Source organism: Gorilla gorilla, chromosome 6, assembly GCF_029281585.2.
Source record: "Gorilla gorilla gorilla isolate KB3781 chromosome 6, NHGRI_mGorGor1-v2.1_pri, whole genome shotgun sequence".
NCBI lineage: Eukaryota > Metazoa > Chordata > Mammalia > Primates > Hominidae > Gorilla > Gorilla gorilla.
In genome coordinates this window covers 70984039-71010568 of record NC_073230.2, presented here as the reverse complement: position 1 = coordinate 71010568, position 26530 = coordinate 70984039, and positions in this window count along the sequence as shown.

The following is a 26530-nucleotide window of genomic DNA, read 5'->3' as shown; positions in this document are numbered from 1 at the left end:
TCCAAACTGCTCTATGAAAAGAAAGGTTAAATTCTTTGAGTGGAACGCACACATTACCAAGTGGTTGCTGAGAATGATTCTCTCCAGTTTTTATACGAAGATGTACCCTTTTCTACCGTTGGCTGCAAAGTGCTTGAAATCTCCACTTGCAAATTCCACAAAAAGGGGGCTTCAAATCTGCTTTGTCTAAAGGAAGGTTCAACTCTGTGAGTTGAACACACGCAGCCCAAAGAAGTTACTGAGAATTCTTCTGTCTAGAGTTATTCGGAGAAATCCCGTTTCCAACGAAATCGCCACAAGGTTCCAAATATCCACTTGCAGACTTTAGAAACAGAGTGCTTCCAAACTGCTCTACGAAAAGAAAGGTGCTACTCTGTGAGTGGAACGCACACATAACCAAGTGGTTGCTGAGAATGATTCTCTCTAGTTTTTATACGAAGATGTTTCCATTTTCTACCGTTGGCTACAAAGCGCTAGAAATCTCCACTTGCAAATTCCTCAAAAAGAGGGTTTCAAATCTGCCGTGTCTAAAAGAAGGTTCAACTCTGTGAGTTGAACACACGTAGCACAAAGAAGTTACTGAGCATTCTTCTGTCTAGCGTTATATGCAGAAATCCCGTTTCCAACGAAATCCTCAAAGAGGTCCAAATATCCACTTGCAGACTTTACAAACAGAGTGTTTCCAAACTGGTCTATGAAAGGAAAGGTTAAACTCTGTGAGTGGAACGCACACGTCACCAAGAGGTTGCTGAGAATGATTCTCTCTAGTTTTTATTCAAAGATATTTACTTTTCTACCGTTGGGCGCAAAGTGCTTGAAATCTCCACTTGCAAATTCCACAAAAAGAGGGTTTCAAGTCTGCTCTGTGTTAAGGATGGTTCAACTCTGTGAGTTGAACACACGCAGCCCAAAGAAGTTACTGAGAATTCTGCTGTCTAGACTTATTGGCAGAAATACCGTTTCCAACGAAATCGCCAGAGAGGTCCAAATATCCACTTGCAGACTCTACAAACAGAGTGTTTCCAAACTGCTCAATGAAAAGAAAGGGTAAAGTCTGTGAGTGGAACGCACACATCACCAAGTGGTTGCTGAGAATGATTCTCTCTAGTTTTTATTCGAAGATATTTCCTTTTCTACCGTTGGACGCTAAGTGCTTGAAATCTCCACTTGCAAATTCCACAAAAAGGGGGTTTCCAATCTGCTCTGTGTAATGGAAGGTTCACCTCTGTGAGTTGAACACACGCACACCAAAGATGTTACTGAGAATTCAGTCTAGCGTTATATGCAGAAATCCCGTTTCCAACAAAATCCTCAAAGTGGTCCAAATATCCACTTGCAGACTTTACAAACAGAGTGTTTCCAAACTGCTCTATGAAAAGAAAGGTTAAACTCTGTGAGTGGAACGCACACATTACCAAGTGGTTGCTGAGAATGATTCTCTCCAGTTTTTATACAAAGATGTTTCCTTTTCTGCCGATGGCCTCAAGGCGCTTGAAATCTCCACTTGCAAATTCCACAAAAAGAGGGTTTCAAATCTGCTCTGTGTAAAGGAAGGTTCACCTCTGGGAGGTGAACACACGCAGCCCAAAGAAGTTACTGAGAATTCTTCTGTCTAGAGTTATTCGCAGAAATCCCGTTTCCAACGAAATCCTCATAGAGGTCCAAATATCCACTTGCAAACTTTACAAACAGACTGTTTCCAAACTGCTCTATGAAAAGAAAGTTTAAACTCTGTGAGTGGAACTCACAAATTACCAAGCGGTTGCTGAGAATGATTCTCTCCAATTTTTATACGAAGATGTTTCCTTTTCTAACGTTGGCCGCAAAGTGCTTGAAATCTCCACTTACAAATTCCACAAAAAGAGGGTTTCAAATCTGCTCTGTCTAAAGGAAGGTTCAACTCTGTGAGTTGAACACACGCAGCCCAAAGAAGTTACTGAGAATTCTTCTGTCTAGAGTAATTCGCAGAAATCCCGTTTCCAACGAAATCGCCAGAGAGGTCCAAATATCCACTTGCAGACTTTACAAACAGAGTGTTTCCAAACTGCTCTATGAAAAGAAAGGTTAAACTCTGTGAGTGGAACGCACACATTACCAAGTGGTTGCTGAGAATGATTCTCTCCAGTTTTTATACGAAGATGTTTCCTTTTCTACCGTTGGCCGCAAAGTGCTTGAAATCTCCACTTGCAAATTCCTCAAAAAGAGGGTTTCAAATCTGCTCTGTGTAAAGGAAGGTTCATCTCTGAGAGGTGAACACACGCAGCCCAAAGAAGTTTCTGAGAATTCTTTTGTCTAGAGTTATTCGCAAAATTCCCGTTTCCAACGAAATCCACAAAGAGGTGCAAATATCCACTTGCAGACTTTACAAACAGAGTGTTTCCAAACTGCTCTATGAAAAGAAAGGTTCAACTCTGTGAGTGGAACGCACACATCACCAAGTGGTTGCTTAGGATGATTCTCTCTAGTTTTTATACGAAGATGTTTCCTTTTCTACCGTTGGCTACAAAGCGCTAGAAATCTCCACTTGCAAATTCCACAAAAAGAGGGTTTCAAATCTGCCGTGTCTAAAAGAAGGTTCAACTCTGTGAGTTCAACTCACGTAGCACAAAGAAGTTACTGAGCATTCTTCTGTCTAGCGTTATATGCAGAAATCCCGTTTCAAAAGAAATCCTCAAAGAGGTCCAAATATCCACTTGCAGACTTTACAAACAGAGTGTTTCCAAACTGCTCTATGCAAGGAAATGTTAAACTCTGTGAGTGGAACGCACACGCCACCAAGAGGTTGCTGAGAATGATTCTCTCTAGTTTTTATTCGAAGATATATCCCTTTCTACCGTTGGCCACAAAGTGCTTGAAATCTCCACTTGCAAATTCCACAAAAAGAGGGTTTCAAGTCTGCTCTGTGTTAAGGATGGTTCAACTCTGTGAGTTGAACACACGCAGCCCAAAGAAGTTACTGAGAATTCTTCTGTCTAGAGTTATTCGCAGAAATCCCGTTTCCAACGAAATCGCCAGAGAGGTCCAAATATCCACTTGCAGACTTTACAGAGTGTTTCCAAACTGCTCTATGAAAAGAAAGGTGAAACTCTGTGTGTGGAACAAACACATCACCAGTTGGATGCTGAGAATGATTCTCTCTAGTTATTATACGAACATGATTCCTTTTCTACCGTTGGCCGCAAAGCGCTAGAAATCTCCACTTGCAAATTCCACAAAAAGGGGGTTTCAAATCTGCTCTGTCTAAAGGAAGGTTCAACTCTGTGAGTTGAACTCACGCAGCCCAAAGAATCTACTGAGAATTCTTCTGTCTAGAGTTATTCACAGAAATCCCATTTCCAACGAAATCCTCAAAGACGTCCAAATATCCACTTGCAAACTTTACAAACAGAGTGTTTCCAAACGGCTCTATGAAAAGAAAGTTTAAACTCTGTGAGTGGAACTCACAAATTACCAAGCGGTTGCTGAGAATGATTCTCTCCAGTTTTTATACGAAGATGTTTCCTTTTCTAACGTTGGCCGCAAAGTGCATGAAATCTCCACTTGCAAATTCCACAAAAAGAGGGTTTCAAATCTGCTCTGTCTAAAGGAAAGTTCAACTCTGTGATTTGAACACACGCAGCCCAAAGAAGTTTCTGGGAATTCTTCTGTCTAGAGTTGTTCGCAAAAATCCCGTTTCCAACGAAATCCACAAAGAGGTCCAAATATCCACTTGCAGACATTACAAACAGAGTGTTTCCACACTGCTCTATGAAAAGAAAGGTTAAACTCTGTGAGTGCAACGCACACATCACCAAGTGGTTGCTGAGAATGATTCTCCCTAGTTTTTATATGAAGATGTTTCCTTTTCTACCGTTGGCCGCAAATCGCTTGAAATCTCCACTTGCAAATTCCACAAAAAGAGGGTTTCAAATCTGCTCTGTGTAATGGAAGGTTCAACTCTGTGAGTTGAACACACGCAGCCCAAAGAAGTTACTGAGAATTCTGTCTAGCGTTATATGCAGAAATCCCGTATCCAACGAAATCCTCAAAGAGGTCGAAATATCCACCTGCAGACTTTACAAACAGAGTGTTTCCAAACTGCTCTATGAAAAGAAAGGTTAAACTCTTTGAGTGGAACGCACACATTACCAAGTGGTTGCTGAGAATGATTCTCTCCAGTTTTTATACGAAGATGTATCCTTTTCTACCGTTGGCTGCAAAGTGCTTGAAATCTCCGCTTGCAAATTCCACAAAAAGAGGGCTTCAAATCTGCTTTGTCTAAAGGAAGGTTCAACTCTGTGAGTTGAACACACGCAGCCCAAAGAAGTTACTGAGAATTCTTCTGTCTAGAGTTATTCGGAGAAATCCCGTTTCCAACGAAATCGCCAGAAGGTTCCAAATATCCACTTGCAGACTTTAGAAACAGAGTGCTTCCAAACTGCTCTACGAAAAGAAAGGTGCTACTCTGTGAGTGGAACGCACACATAACCAAGTGGTTGCTGAGAATGATTCTCTCTAGTTTTTATACGAAGATGTTTCCATTTTCTACCGTTGGCTACAAAGCGCTAGAAATCTCCACTTGCAAATTCCTCAAAAAGAGGGTTTCAAATCTGCCGTGTCTAAAAGAAGGTTCAACTCTGTGAGTTGAACACACGTAGCACAAAGAAGTTACTGAGCATTCTTCTGTCTAGCGTTATATGCAGAAATCCCGTTTCCAACGAAATCCTCAAAGAGGTCTAAATATCCACTTGCAGACTTTACAAACAGAGTGTTTCCAAACTGCTCTATGAAAGGAAAGGTTAAACTCTGTGAGTGGAACGCACACGTCACCAAGAGGTTGCTGAGAATGATTCTCTCTAGTTTTTATTCGAAGATATTTCCTTTTCTACCGTTGGCCGCTAAGTGCTTGAAATCTCCACTTGCAAATTCCACAAAAAGAGGGTTTCCAATCTGCTCTGTGTAATGGAAGGTTCACCTCTGTGAGTTGAACACACGCAGACCAAAGATGTTACTGAGAATTCAGTCTAGCGTTATATGCAGAAATCCCGTTTCCAACAAAATCCTCAAAGAGGTCCAAATATCCACTTGCAGACTTTACAAACAGAGTGTTTCCAAACTGCTCTATGAAAAGAAAGGTTAAACTCTGTGAGTGGAACGCACACATTACCAAGTGGTTGCTGAGAATGATTCTCTCCAGTTTTTATACGAAGATGTTTCCTTTTCTACCGTTGGCCGCAAAGCGCTTGAAATCTCCACTTGCAAATTCCACAAAAAGAGGGTTTCAAATCTGCTCTGTCTAAAGGAAGGTTCAACTCTGTGAGTTGAACTCACGCAGCCCAAAGAAGTTACTGAGAATTCTTCTGTCTAGCGTTATATGCAGAAATCCCGTTTCCAACGAAATCCTCAAAGAGGTCCAAATATCCACTTGCAGACTTTGCAAACAGAGTGTTTCCAAACTGCTCTATGAAAAGAAAGGTGAAACACTGTGAGTGGAACGCACACATCACCAAGTGGTTGCTGAGAATGATTCTCTCCAGTTTTTATTGGAAAATATTTCCTTTTCTACCGTTGGCCGAAAAGAGCTTGAAATCTCCACTTGCAAATTCAATAAAAAGAGGGTTTCATATCTGCTCTGTCTAAAGGAAGGTTCAACTCTGTGAGTTGAACACACGCAGTCCAAAGAAGTTACTGAGAATTCTTCTGTGTAGAGTTATTCGCAGAAATCCCGTTTCCAACGAAATCCTCAAAGAGGTCCAAATATCCACTTGCAGACTTTACAAACAGAGTGTTTCCAAACTGCTCTATGAAAAGAAAGGTGAAACTCTGTGAGTGGAACAAACACATCTCCAAGCGGTTGCTGAGAATGATTCTCTCCAGTTTTTAAACGAAGATGTTTCCTTTTCTAACGTTGGCCGCAAAGTGCTTGAAATCTCCACTTGCAAATTCCGCAAAAAGAGGGTTTCAAATCTGCTCTGTCTAAAGGAAGGTTCAACTCTGTGAGTTGAACACACGCAGCCCAAAGAAGTTTCTGAGAATTCTTTTGTCTAGAGTTATTCGCAAAATTCCCGTTTCCAACGAAATCCACAAAGAGGACAAAATATCCACTTGCAGACTTTACAAACATAGTGTTTCCAAACTGCTATATGAAAAGAAAGGTTAAACTCTGTGAGTGGAACGCACACATCACCAAGTGGTTGCAGAGAATGATTCTCTCTAGTTTTTATAAGAAGATGTTTCCTTTTCTACCGTTGGCTGCAAAGCTCTTGAAATCTCCACTTGCAAATTCCACAAAAAGAGGGTTTCAAATCTGCTCTGTCTAAAGGAAGGTTCAACTCTGTGAGTTGAACACGCGCAGCCCAAAGAAGTTTCTGAGAATTCTTCTGTCTAGAGTTATATGCAGAAATCCCGTTTCCAAAGAAATCCTCAAACTGGTCCAAATATCCACTTGCAGACTTTACAAACAGAGTGTTTCCAAACTGCTCTATGAAAAGAAAGGTTAAACTCTGTGAGTGGAACGCACACATCACCAAGTGGTTGCTGAGAATGATTATCTCTAGTTTTCATTCGAAGATATTTCCTTTTCTACCGTTGGCCGAAAAATGCTTGAAATCTCCACTTGCAAATTCCACAAAAAGAGGGTTTCAAACCTGCTCTGTGTAAAGGATGGTTCAACTCTGTTAGTTGAACACAGGCAGCCCAAAGAAGTTTCTGAGAATTTTTCTGTCTAGATTTATTCTCAGAAATCCCGTTTCCAACGAAATCGCCAGAGAGGTCCAAATATCCACTTGCAGACTTTACAAACAGAGTGTTTCCAAACTGCTCTGTGAAAAGAAAGGTTAAACTCTGTGAGTCGAACGCACACATCACCAAGTGGTTGCTGAGAATGATTCTCTCTAGTTTTTATACGAAGATGTTTCCTATTCTACCGTTTGCCGCAAAGCGCTTGAAATCTCCTCTTGCAAATTCCACAAAAAGAGGGTTTAAAATTTGCTCTGTGTAATGGAAGGTTCAAATCTGTGAGTTGAACACACGCAGTGCAAAGAAGTTACTGAGAATTCTGTCTAGCGTTATATGCAGTAATCCCGTTTCCAACGAAATCCTCAAAGAGGTCAAAATATATACTTGCAGACTTTACAAACAGAGTGTTTCCAAACTGCTCTATGAAAAGAAAGGTTAAACTATGTGAGTGGAACAAACACATCACCAGTTGGATGCTGAGAATGATTCTCTCTAGTTATTATACGAACATGATTCCTTTTCTACCGTTGGCCGCAAAGCGCTAAAAATCTCCACTTGCAAATTCCACAAAAAGGGGGTTTCAAATCTGCTCTGTCTAAAGGAAGGTTCAACTCTGTGAGTTGAACTCACGCAGCCCAAAGAAGTTGCTGAGAATTCTTCTGTCTAGAGTTATTCACAGAAATCCCATTTCCAACGAAATCCTCAAAGAGGTCCAAATATCCACTTGCAAACTTTACAAACAGAGTGTTTCCAAACGGCTCTATGAAAAGAAAGTTTAAACTCTGTGAGTGGAACTCACAAATTACCAAGCGGTTGCTGAGAATGATTCTCTCCAGTTTTTATATGAAGATGTTTCCTTTTCTAACATTGGCCGCAAAGTGCATGAAATCTCCACTTGCAAATTCCACAAAAAGAGGGTTTCAAATCTGCTCTGTCTAAAGGAAAGTTCAACTCTGTGAGTTGAACACACGCAGCCCAAAGAAGTTTCTGGGAATTCTTCTGTCTAGAGTTGTTCGCAAAAATCCCGTTTCCAACGAAATCCACAAAGAGGTCCAAATATCCACTTGCAGACTTTACAAACAGAGTGTTTCCACACTGCTCTATGAAAAGAAAGGTTAAACTCTGTGAGTGCAACGCACACATCACCAAGTGGTTGCTGAGAATGATTCTCCCTAGTTTTTATATGAAGATGTTTCCTTTTCTACCGTTGGCCGCAAATCGCTTGAAATCTCCACTTGCAAATTCCACAAAAAGAGGGTTTCAAATCTGCTCTGTGTAATGGAAGGTTCAACTCTGTGAGTTGAACACACGCAGCCCAAAGAAGTTACTGAGAATTCTGTCTATCGTTATATGCAGAAATCCCGTATCCAACGAAATCCTCAAAGAGGTCGAAATATCCACCTGCAGACTTTACAAACAGAGTGTTTCCAAACTGCTCTATGAAAAGAAAGGTTAAATTCTTTGAGTGGAACGCACACATTACCAAGTGGTTGCTGAGAATGATTCTCTCCAGTTTTTATACGAAGATGTACCCTTTTCTACCGTTGGCTGCAAAGTGCTTGAAATCTCCACTTGCAAATTCCACAAAAAGGGGGCTTCAAATCTGCTTTGTCTAAAGGAAGGTTCAACTCTGTGAGTTGAACACACGCAGCCCAAAGAAGTTACTGAGAATTCTTCTGTCTAGAGTTATTCGGAGAAATCCCGTTTCCAACGAAATCGCCACAAGGTTCCAAATATCCACTTGCAGACTTTAGAAACAGAGTGCTTCCAAACTGCTCTACGAAAAGAAAGGTGCTACTCTGTGAGTGGAACGCACACATAACCAAGTGGTTGCTGAGAATGATTCTCTCTAGTTTTTATACGAAGATGTTTCCATTTTCTACCGTTGGCTACAAAGCGCTAGAAATCTCCACTTGCAAATTCCTCAAAAAGAGGGTTTCAAATCTGCCGTGTCTAAAAGAAGGTTCAACTCTGTGAGTTGAACACACGTAGCACAAAGAAGTTACTGAGCATTCTTCTGTCTAGCGTTATATGCAGAAATCCCGTTTCCAACGAAATCCTCAAAGAGGTCCAAATATCCACTTGCAGACTTTACAAACAGAGTGTTTCCAAACTGGTCTATGAAAGGAAAGGTTAAACTCTGTGAGTGGAACGCACACGTCACCAAGAGGTTGCTGAGAATGATTCTCTCTAGTTTTTATTCAAAGATATTTACTTTTCTACCGTTGGGCGCAAAGTGCTTGAAATCTCCACTTGCAAATTCCACAAAAAGAGGGTTTCAAGTCTGCTCTGTGTTAAGGATGGTTCAACTCTGTGAGTTGAACACACGCAGCCCAAAGAAGTTACTGAGAATTCTGCTGTCTAGACTTATTGGCAGAAATACCGTTTCCAACGAAATCGCCAGAGAGGTCCAAATATCCACTTGCAGACTCTACAAACAGAGTGTTTCCAAACTGCTCAATGAAAAGAAAGGGTAAAGTCTGTGAGTGGAACGCACACATCACCAAGTGGTTGCTGAGAATGATTCTCTCTAGTTTTTATTCGAAGATATTTCCTTTTCTACCGTTGGACGCTAAGTGCTTGAAATCTCCACTTGCAAATTCCACAAAAAGGGGGTTTCCAATCTGCTCTGTGTAATGGAAGGTTCACCTCTGTGAGTTGAACACACGCACACCAAAGATGTTACTGAGAATTCAGTCTAGCGTTATATGCAGAAATCCCGTTTCCAACAAAATCCTCAAAGTGGTCCAAATATCCACTTGCAGACTTTACAAACAGAGTGTTTCCAAACTGCTCTATGAAAAGAAAGGTTAAACTCTGTGAGTGGAACGCACACATTACCAAGTGGTTGCTGAGAATGATTCTCTCCAGTTTTTATACAAAGATGTTTCCTTTTCTGCCGATGGCCTCAAGGCGCTTGAAATCTCCACTTGCAAATTCCACAAAAAGAGGGTTTCAAATCTGCTCTGTGTAAAGGAAGGTTCACCTCTGGGAGGTGAACACACGCAGCCCAAAGAAGTTACTGAGAATTCTTCTGTCTAGAGTTATTCGCAGAAATCCCGTTTCCAACGAAATCCTCATAGAGGTCCAAATATCCACTTGCAAACTTTACAAACAGACTGTTTCCAAACTGCTCTATGAAAAGAAAGTTTAAACTCTGTGAGTGGAACTCACAAATTACCAAGCGGTTGCTGAGAATGATTCTCTCCAATTTTTATACGAAGATGTTTCCTTTTCTAACGTTGGCCGCAAAGTGCTTGAAATCTCCACTTACAAATTCCACAAAAAGAGGGTTTCAAATCTGCTCTGTCTAAAGGAAGGTTCAACTCTGTGAGTTGAACACACGCAGCCCAAAGAAGTTACTGAGAATTCTTCTGTCTAGAGTAATTCGCAGAAATCCCGTTTCCAACGAAATCGCCAGAGAGGTCCAAATATCCACTTGCAGACTTTACAAACAGAGTGTTTCCAAACTGCTCTATGAAAAGAAAGGTTAAACTCTGTGAGTGGAACGCACACATTACCAAGTGGTTGCTGAGAATGATTCTCTCCAGTTTTTATACGAAGATGTTTCCTTTTCTACCGTTGGCCGCAAAGTGCTTGAAATCTCCACTTGCAAATTCCTCAAAAAGAGGGTTTCAAATCTGCTCTGTGTAAAGGAAGGTTCATCTCTGAGAGGTGAACACACGCAGCCCAAAGAAGTTTCTGAGAATTCTTTTGTCTAGAGTTATTCGCAAAATTCCCGTTTCCAACGAAATCCACAAAGAGGTGCAAATATCCACTTGCAGACTTTACAAACAGAGTGTTTCCAAACTGCTCTATGAAAAGAAAGGTTCAACTCTGTGAGTGGAACGCACACATCACCAAGTGGTTGCTTAGGATGATTCTCTCTAGTTTTTATACGAAGATGTTTCCTTTTCTACCGTTGGCTACAAAGCGCTAGAAATCTCCACTTGCAAATTCCACAAAAAGAGGGTTTCAAATCTGCCGTGTCTAAAAGAAGGTTCAACTCTGTGAGTTCAACTCACGTAGCACAAAGAAGTTACTGAGCATTCTTCTGTCTAGCGTTATATGCAGAAATCCCGTTTCAAAAGAAATCCTCAAAGAGGTCCAAATATCCACTTGCAGACTTTACAAACAGAGTGTTTCCAAACTGCTCTATGCAAGGAAATGTTAAACTCTGTGAGTGGAACGCACACGCCACCAAGAGGTTGCTGAGAATGATTCTCTCTAGTTTTTATTCGAAGATATATCCCTTTCTACCGTTGGCCACAAAGTGCTTGAAATCTCCACTTGCAAATTCCACAAAAAGAGGGTTTCAAGTCTGCTCTGTGTTAAGGATGGTTCAACTCTGTGAGTTGAACACACGCAGCCCAAAGAAGTTACTGAGAATTCTTCTGTCTAGAGTTATTCGCAGAAATCCCGTTTCCAACGAAATCGCCAGAGAGGTCCAAATATCCACTTGCAGACTTTACAGAGTGTTTCCAAACTGCTCTATGAAAAGAAAGGTGAAACTCTGTGTGTGGAACAAACACATCACCAGTTGGATGCTGAGAATGATTCTCTCTAGTTATTATACGAACATGATTCCTTTTCTACCGTTGGCCGCAAAGCGCTAGAAATCTCCACTTGCAAATTCCACAAAAAGGGGGTTTCAAATCTGCTCTGTCTAAAGGAAGGTTCAACTCTGTGAGTTGAACTCACGCAGCCCAAAGAATCTACTGAGAATTCTTCTGTCTAGAGTTATTCACAGAAATCCCATTTCCAACGAAATCCTCAAAGACGTCCAAATATCCACTTGCAAACTTTACAAACAGAGTGTTTCCAAACGGCTCTATGAAAAGAAAGTTTAAACTCTGTGAGTGGAACTCACAAATTACCAAGCGGTTGCTGAGAATGATTCTCTCCAGTTTTTATACGAAGATGTTTCCTTTTCTAACGTTGGCCGCAAAGTGCATGAAATCTCCACTTGCAAATTCCACAAAAAGAGGGTTTCAAATCTGCTCTGTCTAAAGGAAAGTTCAACTCTGTGATTTGAACACACGCAGCCCAAAGAAGTTTCTGGGAATTCTTCTGTCTAGAGTTGTTCGCAAAAATCCCGTTTCCAACGAAATCCACAAAGAGGTCCAAATATCCACTTGCAGACATTACAAACAGAGTGTTTCCACACTGCTCTATGAAAAGAAAGGTTAAACTCTGTGAGTGCAACGCACACATCACCAAGTGGTTGCTGAGAATGATTCTCCCTAGTTTTTATATGAAGATGTTTCCTTTTCTACCGTTGGCCGCAAATCGCTTGAAATCTCCACTTGCAAATTCCACAAAAAGAGGGTTTCAAATCTGCTCTGTGTAATGGAAGGTTCAACTCTGTGAGTTGAACACACGCAGCCCAAAGAAGTTACTGAGAATTCTGTCTAGCGTTATATGCAGAAATCCCGTATCCAACGAAATCCTCAAAGAGGTCGAAATATCCACCTGCAGACTTTACAAACAGAGTGTTTCCAAACTGCTCTATGAAAAGAAAGGTTAAACTCTTTGAGTGGAACGCACACATTACCAAGTGGTTGCTGAGAATGATTCTCTCCAGTTTTTATACGAAGATGTATCCTTTTCTACCGTTGGCTGCAAAGTGCTTGAAATCTCCGCTTGCAAATTCCACAAAAAGAGGGCTTCAAATCTGCTTTGTCTAAAGGAAGGTTCAACTCTGTGAGTTGAACACACGCAGCCCAAAGAAGTTACTGAGAATTCTTCTGTCTAGAGTTATTCGGAGAAATCCCGTTTCCAACGAAATCGCCAGAAGGTTCCAAATATCCACTTGCAGACTTTAGAAACAGAGTGCTTCCAAACTGCTCTACGAAAAGAAAGGTGCTACTCTGTGAGTGGAACGCACACATAACCAAGTGGTTGCTGAGAATGATTCTCTCTAGTTTTTATACGAAGATGTTTCCATTTTCTACCGTTGGCTACAAAGCGCTAGAAATCTCCACTTGCAAATTCCTCAAAAAGAGGGTTTCAAATCTGCCGTGTCTAAAAGAAGGTTCAACTCTGTGAGTTGAACACACGTAGCACAAAGAAGTTACTGAGCATTCTTCTGTCTAGCGTTATATGCAGAAATCCCGTTTCCAACGAAATCCTCAAAGAGGTCTAAATATCCACTTGCAGACTTTACAAACAGAGTGTTTCCAAACTGCTCTATGAAAGGAAAGGTTAAACTCTGTGAGTGGAACGCACACGTCACCAAGAGGTTGCTGAGAATGATTCTCTCTAGTTTTTATTCGAAGATATTTCCTTTTCTACCGTTGGCCGCTAAGTGCTTGAAATCTCCACTTGCAAATTCCACAAAAAGAGGGTTTCCAATCTGCTCTGTGTAATGGAAGGTTCACCTCTGTGAGTTGAACACACGCAGACCAAAGATGTTACTGAGAATTCAGTCTAGCGTTATATGCAGAAATCCCGTTTCCAACAAAATCCTCAAAGAGGTCCAAATATCCACTTGCAGACTTTACAAACAGAGTGTTTCCAAACTGCTCTATGAAAAGAAAGGTTAAACTCTGTGAGTGGAACGCACACATTACCAAGTGGTTGCTGAGAATGATTCTCTCCAGTTTTTATACAAAGATGTTTCCTTTTCTACCGATGGCCGCAAGGCGCTTGAAATCTCCACTTGCAAATTCCACAAAAAGAGGGTTTCAAATCTGCTCTGTGTAAAGGAAGGTTCACCTCTGGGAGGTGAACACACGCAGCCCAAAGAAGTTACTGAGAATTCTTCTGTCTAGAGTTATTCGCAGAAATCCCGTTTCCAACGAAATCCTCATAGAGGTCAAAATATCCACTTGCAAACTTTACAAACAGACTGTTTCCAAACTGCTCTATGAAAAGAAAGTTTAAACTCTGTGAGTAGAACTCACAAATTACCAAGCGGTTGCTGAGAATGATTCTCTCCAATTTTTATACGAAGATGTTTCCTTTTCTAACGTTGGCCGCAAAGTGCTTGAAATCTCCACTTACAAATTCCACAAAAAGAGGGTTTCAAATCTGCTCTGTCTAAAGGAAGGTTCAACTCTGTGAGTTGAACACACGCAGCCCAAAGAAGTTACTGAGAATTCTTCTGTCTAGAGTAATTCGCAGAAATCCCGCTTCCAACGAAATCGCCAGAGAGGTCCAAATATCCACTTGCAGACTTTACAAACAGAGAGTTTCCAAACTGCTCTATGAAAAGAAAGGTTAAACTCCTTGAGTGGAACGCACACATTACCAAGTGGTTGCTGAGAATGATTCTCTCCAGTTTTTATACGAAGATGTTTCCTTTTCTACCGTTGGCCGCAAAGTGCTTGAAATCTCCACTTGCAAATTCCACAAAAAGAGGGTTTCAAATCTGCTCTGTGTAAAGGAATCTTCATCTCTGAGAGGTGAACACACGCAGCCCAAAGAAGTTTCTGAGAATTCTTTTGTCTAGAGTTATTCGCAAAATTCCCGTTTCCAACGAAATCCACAAAGAGGTGCAAATATCCACTTGCAGACTTTACAAACAGAGTGTTTCCAAACTGCTCTATGAAAAGAAAGGTTCAACTCTGTGAGTGGAACGCACACATCACCAAGTGGTTGCTGAGGATGATTCTCTCTAGTTTTTATACGAAGATGTTTCCTTTTCTACCGTTGGCTACAAAGCGCTAGAAATCTCCACTTGCAAATTCCACAAAAAGAGGGTTTCAAATCTGCCGTGTCTAAAAGAAGGTTCAACTCTGTGAGTTGAACTCATGTAGCACAAAGAAGTTACTGAGCATTCTTCTGTCTAGCGTTATATGCAGAAATCCCGTTTCAAACGAAATCCTCAAAGAGGTCCAAATATCCACTTGTAGACTTTACAAACAGAGTGTTTCCAAACTGCTCTATGCAAGGAAAGGTTAAACTTTGTGAGTGGAACGCACACGCCACCAAGAGGTTGCTGAGAATGATTCTCTCTAGTTTTTATTCGAAGATATTTCCCTTTCTACCGTTGGCCACAAAGTGCTTGAAATCTCCACTTGCAAATTCCACAAAAAGAGGGTTTCAAGTCTGCTCTGTGTTAAGGATGGTTCAACTCTGTGAGTTGAACACACGCAGCCCAAAGAAGTTACTGAGAATTCTTCTGTCTAGAGTTATTCGCAGAAATATCGTTTCCAACGAAATCGCCAGAGAGGTCCAAATATCCACTTGCAGACTTTACAAACAGAGTGTTTCCAAACTGCTCTATGAAAAGAAAGGTTAAACTCTGTGAGTGGAACGCACACATCACCAAGTGGTTGCTGAGAATGATTCTCTCTAGTTTTTATCCGAAGATATTTCCTTTTCTACCGTTGGCCGCTAAGTGCTTGAAATCTCCCCTTGCAAATTCCACAAAAAGAGGGTTTCAAATCTGCTCTGTGTAATGGAAGGTTCAACTCTGTGAGGTGAACACACGCAGACCAAAGATGTTACTGAGAATTCTTCTGTCTAGCGTTATTTGCAGAAATCCCGTTTCCAACGAAATCCTCAAATAGGTCCAAATATCCACTTGCAAACTTTACAAACAGAGTGTTTCCAAACTGCTCTATGAAAAGAAAGGTTAAACTCTGTGAGTGGAACGCACTGATTACCAAATGGTTGCTGAGAATGATTCTCTCCTGTTTTTATACGAAGATATTTCCTTTTCTACCGTTGGCCGCAAAGGGCTTGAAATCTCCACTTGCAAATTCCACAAAAAGAGGGTTTCAAATCTGCTCTGTGTAAAGGAAGGTTCACCTCTGAGACGTGAACACACGCAGCCCAAAGAAGTTACCGAGAATTCTTCTGTCTAGAGTTATTCGCAGAAATCCCGTTTCCAACGAAATCCTCAAAGAGGTCCAAATATCCTCTTGCAAACTTTACAAACAGAGTGTTTCCAAACTGCTCTATGAAAAGAAAGGTTAAACTCTGTGAGTGGAACGCACACATCACCAAGTGGTTGCTGAGAATGATTCTCTCTAGTTTTTATACGAAGATGTTTCCTTTTCTACCGTTGGCTGCAAAGCGCTTGGAATCTCCACTTGCAAATTCCACAAAAAGAAGGTTTCAAATCTGCTCTGTCTAAAGGAAGGTTAAACTCTGTGAGTTGAACACACGCAGCACAAAGAAGTTACTGAGAATTCTTCTGTCTAGCGTTATATGCAGAAATCCCGTTTCCAACGAAATCCTCAAAGAGGTCCAAATATCCACTTGCAGACTTTACAAACAGAGTGTTTCCAAACTGCTCTATGAAAAGAAAGGTTAAACTCGGTGAGTGGAATGCACACATCACCAAGTGGTTGCTGAGAATGATTCTCTCTAGTTTTTATTCGAAGATATTTCCTTTCCTACCGTTGGCCTCTAAGTGCTTGAAATCTCCACTTGCAAATTCCACAAAAAGAGGGTTTCAAATCTGCTCTGTGTAAAGGAAGGTTCAACTCTGTGAGTTGAACACACGCAGCCCAAAGAAGTTACTGAGAATTCTTCTGTCTAGAGTTATTCGCAGAAATCCCGTTTCCAACGAAATCGCCAGAGAGGTCCAAATATCCACTTGCAGACTTTACAGAGTGTTTCCAAACTGCTCTATGAAAAGAAAGGTGAAACTCTGTGTGTGGAACAAACACATCACCAGTTGGATGCTGAGAATGATTCTCTCTAGTTATTATACGAACATGTTTCCTTTTCTACCGTTGGCCGCAAAGCGCTAGAAATCTCCACTTGCAAATTCCACAAAAAGGGGGTTTCAAATCTGCTCTGTCTACAGGAAGGTTCAACTCTGTGAGTTGAACACACGCAGCCCAAAGAAGTTACTGAGAATTCTTCTGTCTAGAGTTATTCTCAGAAAACCCGTTTCCAACGAAATCGCCAGAGAGGTCCAAATATCCACTTGCAGACTTTACAAACAGAGTGTTTCCAAACTGCTCTATGAAAAGAAAGGTTAAACTCTGTGAGTGGAACGCACTCAACACCAAGCGTTTGCTGAGAATGATTCTCTCTAGTTTTTATACGAAGATGTTTCCTTTTCTACCGTTGGCTGCAAAGCGCTTGAAATCTCCGCTTGCAAATTCCACAAAAAGAGGGCTTCAAATCTGCTCTGTCTAAAGGAAGGTTCAACTCTGTGTGTTGAACACACGCAGCTCAAAGAAGTTACTGAGAATTCTTCTTTCTAGAGTTATTCGGAGAAATCCCGTTTCCAACGAAATCGCCAGAAGGGTCTAAATATCCACTTGCAGACTTTAGAAACAGAGTGCTTCCAAACTGCTCTATGAAAAGAAAGGTGCTACTCTGTGAGTGAAACGCACACATCACCAAGTGGTTGCTGAGAATGATTCTCTCTAGTTTTCATACGAAGATGTTTCCATTTTCTACCGTTGGCTACAAAGCGCTAGAAATCTCCACTTGCAAATTCCACAAAAATAGGGTTTCAAATCTGCCGTGTCTAAAAGAAGGTTCAACTCTGTGAGTTGAACACACGTAGCACAAAGAAGTTACTGAGCATTCTTCTGTCTAGCGTTATATGCAGAAATCCCGTTTCCAACGAAATCCTCAAAGAGGTCCAAATATCCACTTGCAGACTTTACAAACTGAGTGTTTCCAAACTGGTCTATGAAAGGAAAGGTTAAACTCTGTGAGTGGAACGCACACGTCACCAAGAGGTTGCTGAGAATGATTCTCTCTAGTTTTTATTCAAAGATATTTCCTTTTCTACCGTTGGCCGCAAAGTGCTTGAAATCTCCACTTGCAAATTCCACAAAAAGAGGGTTTCAAGTCTGCTCTGTGTTAAGGATGGTTCAACTCTGTGAGTTGAACACACGCAGCCCAAAGAAGTTACTGAGAATTCTTCTGTCTAGAGTTATTCGCAGAAATACCGTTTCCAACGAAATCGCCAGAGAGGTCCAAATATCCACTTGCAGACTCTACAAACAGAGTGTTTCCAAACTGCTCAATGAAAAGAAAGGTTAAACTCTGTGAGTGGAACGCACACATCACCAGGTGGTTGCTGAGAATGATTCTCTCTAGTTTTTATTCGAAGATATTTCCTTTTCTACCGTTGGCCGCTAAGTGCTTGAAATCTCCACTTGCAAGTTCCAAAAAAATAGGGTTTCAAATCTGCTCTGTGTAATGGAAGGTTCACCTCTGTGAGTTGAACACACGCAGACCAAAGATATTACTGAGAATTCAGTCTAGCGTTATATGCAGAAATCCCGTTTCCAACAAAATCCTCAAAGAGGTCCAAATATCCACTTGCAGACTTTACAAACAGAGTGTTTCCAAACTGCTCTATGAAACGAAAGGTTAAACTCTGTGAGTGGAATGCACACATTATCAAGTGGTTGCTGAGAATGATTCTCTCCAGTTTTTATACGGAGATGTTTCCTTTTCTACCGTTGGCTGCAAAGTGCTTGAAATCTCCACTTGCAAATTCCACAAAAAGAGGGTTTCAAATCTGCTCTGTCTAAAGGAAGGTTCACCTCTGTGAGTTGAACACACGCAGACCAAAGATGTTACTGAGAATTCTGTCTAGCGTTATATGCAGAAATCCCGTTTCCAACGAAATCCTCTAAGAGGTCCAAATATCTACTTGCAGACTTCACAAACAGAGTGTTTCCAAACTGCTCTATGAAAAGAAACGTTAAACTCTGTGATTGGAACGCACACATTACCAAGTGCTTGCTGAGAATGATTCTCTCCAGTTTTTATACGAAGATGTTTCCTTTTCTACCGTTGGCCGCAAAGCGCTTGAAATCTCCACTTGCAAATTCCACAAAAAGAGGGTTTCAAATCTGCTCTGTCTAAAGGAAGGTTCACCTCTCTGAGTTGAACACACGCAGACCAAAGATGTTACTGAGAATTCTGTCTAGCGTTATAGGCAGAAATCCCGTTTCCAACGAAATCCTCAAAGAGGTCCAAATATCCACTTGCAGACTTTACAAACAGAGTGTTTCCAAACTGCTCTATGAAAAGAAAGGTTAAACTCTGTGAGTGGAAGGCACACATTACCAGGTGGTTGCTGAGAATGATTCTCTCCAGTTTTTATACGAAGATGTTTCCTTTTCTACCGATGGCCGCAAGGCGCTTGAAATCTCCACTTGCAAATTCCACAAAAAGAGGGTTTCAAATCTGCTCTGTGTAGAGGAAGGTTCACCTCGGGGAGGTGAACACACGCAGCCCAAAGAAGTAACTGAGAATTCTTCTGTCTAGAGTTATTCGCAGAAATCCCGTTTCCAACGAAATCCTCAAAGAGGTCCAAATATCCACTTGCACACTTTACAAACAGACTGTTTCCAAACTGCTCTATGAAAAGAAAGTTTAAACTCTGTGAGTGGAACTCACAAATTACCAAGCGGCTGCTGAGAATGATTCTCTCCAATTTTTATACGAAGATGTTTCCTTTTCTAACGTTGGCCGCAAAGTGCTTGAAATCTCCACTTACAAATTCCACAAAAAGAGGGTTTCAAATCTGCTGTGTCTAAAGGAAGGTTCAACTCTGTGAGTTGAACACACGCAGCCCAAAGAAGTTACTGAGAATTCTTCTGTCTAGAGTTATTCGCAGAAATCCCGTTTCCAACGAAATCGCCAGAGAGGTCCAAATATCCACTTGCAGACGTTACAAACAGAGTGTTTCCAAACTGCTCTATGAAAAGAAAGGTTAAACTCCTTGAGTGGAACGCACACATTACCAAGTGGTTGGTGAGAATGATTCTCTCCAGTTTTTATACGAAGATGTTTCCTTTTCTACCGTTGGCCGCAAAGTGCTTGAAATCTCCTCTTGCAAATTCCACAAAAAGAGGGTTTCAAATCTGCTCTGTGTAAAGGAATGTTCATCTCTGAGAGGTGAACACACGCAGCCCAAAGAAGTTTCTGAGAATTCTTTTGTCTAGAGTTATTCGCAAAATTCCCGTTTCCAACGAAATCCACAAAGAGGTCCAAATATCCACTTGCAGACTTTACAAACAGAGTGTTTCCAAACTGCTCTATGAAAAGAAAGGTTCAACTCTGTGAGTGGAACAAACACATCACCAAGTGGTTGCTGAGGATGATTCTCTCTAGTTTTTATACGAAGATGTTTCCTTTTCTACCGTTGGCTACAAAGCACTAGAAATCTCCACTTGCAAATTCCACAAAAAGAGGGTTTCAAATCTGCCGTGTCTAAAAGAAGGTTCAACTCTGTGAGTTGAACTCACGTAGCACAAAGAAGTTACTGAGCATTCTTCTGTCTAGCGTTATATGCAGAAATCCCGTTTCCAACGAAATCCTCAAAGAGGTCCAAATATCCACTTGCAGACTTTACAAACAGAGTGTTTCCAAACTGCTCTATGCAAGGAAAGGTTAAACTCTGTGAGTGGAACGCACACGCCACCAAGAGGTTGCTGAGAATGATTCTCTCTAGTTTTTATTCGAAGATATTTCCCTTTCTACCGTTGGCCACAAAGTGCTTGAAATCTCCACTTGCAAATTCCACAAAAAGAGGGTTTCAAGTCTGCTCTGTGTTAAGGATGGTTCAACTCTGTGAGTTGAACACACGCAGCCCAAAGAAGTTACCGAGAATTCTTCTGTCTAGAGTTATTCGCAGAAATATCGTTTCCAACGAAATCGCCAGAGAGGTCCAAATATCCACTTGCAGACTTTACAAACAGAGTGTTTCCAAACTGCTCTATGAAAAGAAAGGTTAAACTCTGTGAGTGGAACGCACACATCACCAAGTGGTTGCTGAGAATGATTCTCTCTAGTTTTTATTCGAAGATATTTCCTTTTCTACCGTTGGCCGCTAAGTGCTTGAAATCTCCACTTGCAAATTCCACAAAAAGAGGGTTTCAAATCTGCTCTGGGTAATGGAAAGTTCAACTCTGTGAGGTGAACACACGCAGACCAAAGATGTTACTGAGAATTCTTCTGTCTAGCGTTATTTGCAGAAATCCCGTTTCCAACGAAATCCTCAAATAGGTCCAAATATCCACTTGCAAACTTTACAAACAGATTGTTTTTTTAAACTGCTCTATGAAAAGAAAGGTTAAACTCTGTGAGTGGAACGCACTGATTACCAAATGGTTGCTGAGAATGATTCTCTCCTGTTTTTATACGAAGATATTTCCTTTTCTACCGTTGGCCGCAAAGCGCTTGAAATCTCCACTTGCAAATTCCACAAAAAGAGGGTTTCAAATCTGCTCTGTGTAAAGGAAGGTTCACCTCTGAGACGTGAACACACGCAGCCCAAAGAAGTTACCGAGAATTCTTCTGTCTAGAGTTATTCGCAGAAATCCCGTTTCCAACGAAATCCTCAAAGAGGTCCAAATATCCTCTTGCAAACTTTACAAACAGAGTGTTTCCAAACTGCTATATGAAAAGAAAGGTTAAACTCTGTGAGTGGAACGCACACATCAACAAGTGGTTGCTGAGAATGATTCTCTCTAGTTTTTATACGAAGATGTTTCCTTTTCTACCGTTGGCTGCAAAGCGCTTGAAATCTCCACTTGCAAATTCCACAAAAAGAGGGTTTCAAATCTGCTCTGTCTAAAGGAAGGTTAAACTCTGTGAGTTGAACACATGCAGCACAAAGAAGTTACTGAGCATTCTTCTGTCTAGCGTTATATGCAGAAATCCCGTTTCCAACGAAATCCTCAAAGAGGTCCAAATATCCACTTGCAGACTTTACAAACTGAGTGTTTCCAAACTGGTCTATGAAAGGAAAGGTTAAACTCTGTGAGTGGAACGCACACGTCACCAAGAGGTTGCTGAGAATGATTCTCTCTAGTTTTTATTCAAAGATATTTCCTTTTCTACCGTTGGCCGCAAAGTGCTTGAAATCTCCACTTGCAAATTCCACAAAAAGAGGGTTTCAAGTCTGCTCTGTGTTAAGGATGGTTCAACTCTGTGAGTTGAACACACGCAGCCCAAAGAAGTTACTGAGAATTCTTCTGTCTAGAGTTATTCGCAGAAATACCGTTTCCAACGAAATCGCCAGAGAGGTCCAAATATCCACTTGCAGACTCTACAAACAGAGTGTTTCCAAACTGCTCAATGAAAAGAAAGGTTAAACTCTGTGAGTGGAACGCACACATCACCAGGTGGTTGCTGAGAATGATTCTCTCTAGTTTTTATTCGAAGATATTTCCTTTTCTACCGTTGGCCGCTAAGTGCTTGAAATCTCCACTTGCAAGTTCCAAAAAAATAGGGTTTCAAATCTGCTCTGTGTAATGGAAGGTTCACCTCTGTGAGTTGAACACACGCAGACCAAAGATATTACTGAGAATTCAGTCTAGCGTTATATGCAGAAATCCCGTTTCCAACAAAATCCTCAAAGAGGTCCAAATATCCACTTGCAGACTTTACAAACAGAGTGTTTCCAAACTGCTCTATGAAACGAAAGGTTAAACTCTGTGAGTGGAATGCACACATTATCAAGTGGTTGCTGAGAATGATTCTCTCCAGTTTTTATACGGAGATGTTTCCTTTTCTACCGTTGGCTGCAAAGTGCTTGAAATCTCCACTTGCAAATTCCACAAAAAGAGGGTTTCAAATCTGCTCTGTCTAAAGGAAGGTTCACCTCTGTGAGTTGAACACACGCAGACCAAAGATGTTACTGAGAATTCTGTCTAGCGTTATATGCAGAAATCCCGTTTCCAACGAAATCCTCTAAGAGGTCCAAATATCTACTTGCAGACTTCACAAACAGAGTGTTTCCAAACTGCTCTATGAAAAGAAACGTTAAACTCTGTGATTGGAACGCACACATTACCAAGTGCTTGCTGAGAATGATTCTCTCCAGTTTTTATACGAAGATGTTTCCTTTTCTACCGTTGGCCGCAAAGCGCTTGAAATCTCCACTTGCAAATTCCACAAAAAGAGGGTTTCAAATCTGCTCTGTCTAAAGGAAGGTTCACCTCTCTGAGTTGAACACACGCAGACCAAAGATGTTACTGAGAATTCTGTCTAGCGTTATAGGCAGAAATCCCGTTTCCAACGAAATCCTCAAAGAGGTCCAAATATCCACTTGCAGACTTTACAAACAGAGTGTTTCCAAACTGCTCTATGAAAAGAAAGGTTAAACTCTGTGAGTGGAAGGCACACATTACCAGGTGGTTGCTGAGAATGATTCTCTCCAGTTTTTATACGAAGATGTTTCCTTTTCTACCGATGGCCGCAAGGCGCTTGAAATCTCCACTTGCAAATTCCACAAAAAGAGGGTTTCAAATCTGCTCTGTGTAGAGGAAGGTTCACCTCGGGGAGGTGAACACACGCAGCCCAAAGAAGTAACTGAGAATTCTTCTGTCTAGAGTTATTCGCAGAAATCCCGTTTCCAACGAAATCCTCAAAGAGGTCCAAATATCCACTTGCACACTTTACAAACAGACTGTTTCCAAACTGCTCTATGAAAAGAAAGTTTAAACTCTGTGAGTGGAACTCACAAATTACCAAGCGGTTGCTGAGAATGATTCTCTCCAATTTTTATACGAAGATGTTTCCTTTTCTAACGTTGGCCGCAAAGTGCTTGAAATCTCCACTTACAAATTCCACAAAAAGAGGGTTTCAAATCTGCTGTGTCTAAAGGAAGGTTCAACTCTGTGAGTTGAACACACGCAGCCCAAAGAAGTTACTGAGAATTCTTCTGTCTAGAGTTATTCGCAGAAATCCCGTTTCCAACGAAATCGCCAGAGAGGTCCAAATATCCACTTGCAGACGTTACAAACAGAGTGTTTCCAAACTGCTCTATGAAAAGAAAGGTTAAACTCCTTGAGTGGAACGCACACATTACCAAGTGGTTGGTGAGAATGATTCTCTCCAGTTTTTATACGAAGATGTTTCCTTTTCTACCGTTGGCCGCAAAGTGCTTGAAATCTCCTCTTGCAAATTCCACAAAAAGAGGGTTTCAAATCTGCTCTGTGTAAAGGAATGTTCATCTCTGAGAGGTGAACACACGCAGCCCAAAGAAGTTTCTGAGAATTCTTTTGTCTAGAGTTATTCGCAAATTTCCCGTTTCCAACGAAATCCACAAAGAGGTCCAAATATCCACTTGCAGACTTTACAAACAGAGTGTTTCCAAACTGCTCTATGAAAAGAAAGGTTCAACTCTGTGAGTGGAACAAACACATCACCAAGTGGTTGCTGAGGATGATTCTCTCTAGTTTTTATACGAAGATGTTTCCTTTTCTACCGTTGGCTACAAAGCACTAGAAATCTCCACTTGCAAATTCCACAAAAAGAGGGTTTCAAATCTGCCGTGTCTAAAAGAAGGTTCAACTCTGTGAGTTGAACTCACGTAGCACAAAGAAGTTACTGAGCATTCTTCTGTCTAGCGTTATATGCAGAAATCCCGTTTCCAACGAAATCCTCAAAGAGGTCCAAATATCCACTTGCAGACTTTACAAACAGAGTGTTTCCAAACTGCTCTATGCAAGGAAAGGTTAAACTCTGTGAGTGGAACGCACACGCCACCAAGAGGTTGCTGAGAATGATTCTCTCTAGTTTTTATTCGAAGATATTTCCCTTTCTACCGTTGGCCACAAAGTGCTTGAAATCTCCACTTGCAAATTCCACAAAAAGAGGGTTTCAAGTCTGCTCTGTGTTAAGGATGGTTCAACTCTGTGAGTTGAACACACGCAGCCCAAAGAAGTTACCGAGAATTCTTCTGTCTAGAGTTATTCGCAGAAATATCGTTTCCAACGAAATCGCCAGAGAGGTCCAAATATCCACTTGCAGACTTTACAAACAGAGTGTTTCCAAACTGCTCTATGAAAAGAAAGGTTAAACTCTGTGAGTGGAACGCACACATCACCAAGTGGTTGCTGAGAATGATTCTCTCTAGTTTTTATTCGAAGATATTTCCTTTTCTACCGTTGGCCGCTAAGTGCTTGAAATCTCCACTTGCAAATTCCACAAAAAGAGGGTTTCAAATCTGCTCTGGGTAATGGAAAGTTCAACTCTGTGAGGTGAACACACGCAGACCAAAGATGTTACTGAGAATTCTTCTGTCTAGCGTTATTTGCAGAAATCCCGTTTCCAACGAAATCCTCAAATAGGTCCAAATATCCACTTGCAAACTTTACAAACAGATTGTTTTTTTAAACTGCTCTATGAAAAGAAAGGTTAAACTCTGTGAGTGGAACGCACTGATTACCAAATGGTTGCTGAGAATGATTCTCTCCTGTTTTTATACGAAGATATTTCCTTTTCTACCGTTGGCCGCAAAGCGCTTGAAATCTCCACTTGCAAATTCCACAAAAAGAGGGTTTCAAATCTGCTCTGTGTAAAGGAAAGTTCACCTCTGAGACGTGAACACACGCAGCCCAAAGAAGTTACCGAGAATTCTTCTGTCTAGAGTTATTCGCAGAAATCCCGTTTCCAACGAAATCCTCAAAGAGGTCCAAATATCCTCTTGCAAACTTTACAAACAGAGTGTTTCCAAACTGCTATATGAAAAGAAAGGTTAAACTCTGTGAGTGGAACGCACACATCAACAAGTGGTTGCTGAGAATGATTCTCTCTAGTTTTTATACGAAGATGTTTCCTTTTCTACCGTTGGCTGCAAAGCGCTTGAAATCTCCACTTGCAAATTCCACAAAAAGAGGGTTTCAAATCTGCTCTGTCTAAAGGAAGGTTAAACTCTGTGAGTTGAACACATGCAGCACAAAGAAGTTACTGAGAATTCTTCTGTCTAGCGTTATATGCAGAAATCCCGTTTCCAACGAAATCCTCAAAGAGGTCCAAATATCCACTTGCAGACTTTACAAACAGAGTGTTTCCAAACTGCTCTATGGAAAGAAAGGTTAAACTCTGTGACTGGAACGCACACATCACCAAGTGGTTGCTGAGAATGATTCTCTCTAGTTTTTATTCGAAGATATTTCCTTTCCTACCGTTGGCCTCTAAGTGCTTGATATCTCCACTTGCAAATTCCACAAAAGGAGGGTTTCAAATCTGCTCTGTGTAAAGGAAGGTTCAACTCTGTGAGTTGAACACACGCAGCCCAAAGAAGTTACTGAGAATTCTTCTGTCTAGAGTTATTCTCAGAAATCCCGTTTCCAACGAAATCGCCAGAGAGGTCCAAATATCCACTTGCAGACTTTACAAACAGAGTGTTTCCAAACTGCTCTATGAAAAGAAAGGTGAAACTCTGTGAGTGGAACAAATACATCACCAAGTGGTTGCTGAGAATGATTCTCTCTAGTTTTTATACGAAGATGTTTCCTTTTCTACCGTTCCCTGAAAAACGCTTGAAATCTCCACATGCAAATTCCACAAAAAGAGGGTTTCAAATCTGCTCTGTCTAAAGGAAGGTTCAACTCTGAGAGATGAACACACGCAGCCCAAAGAAGTTCCTGAGAATTCTTCTGTCTAGAGTTATTCGCAGAAATCCTGTTTTCAACGAAATCATCAAAGAGGTCCAAATATCCACTTGCAGACTTTACAAACAGAGTGTTTCAAACTGCTCTATGAAAAGAAAGGTGAAACTCTGTGAGTGGAACGCACACATCACCAAGTGGTTGCTGAGAATGATTCTCTCTAGTTTTTATACGAAGATGTTTCCTTTTCTACCGTTGGCTACAAAGCTCTTGAAATCTCCACTTGCAAATTCCACAAAAAGAGGGTTTGAAATCTGCTCTGTGTGAAGGAAGGTTCAACCCTGTGAGTTGAACACACGCAGCCCAAAGAAGTTACTGAGAATTTTTCTGTCTAGCGTTTTATGCAGAAATCCCGTTTCCAACGAAATCCTCAAAGAGGTCCAAGTATCCACTTGCAGACTTTACAAACAGAGTGTTTCCAAACTGCTCTATGAAAAGAAAGGTTAAACTCTGCGAGTGGAACGCACACATCA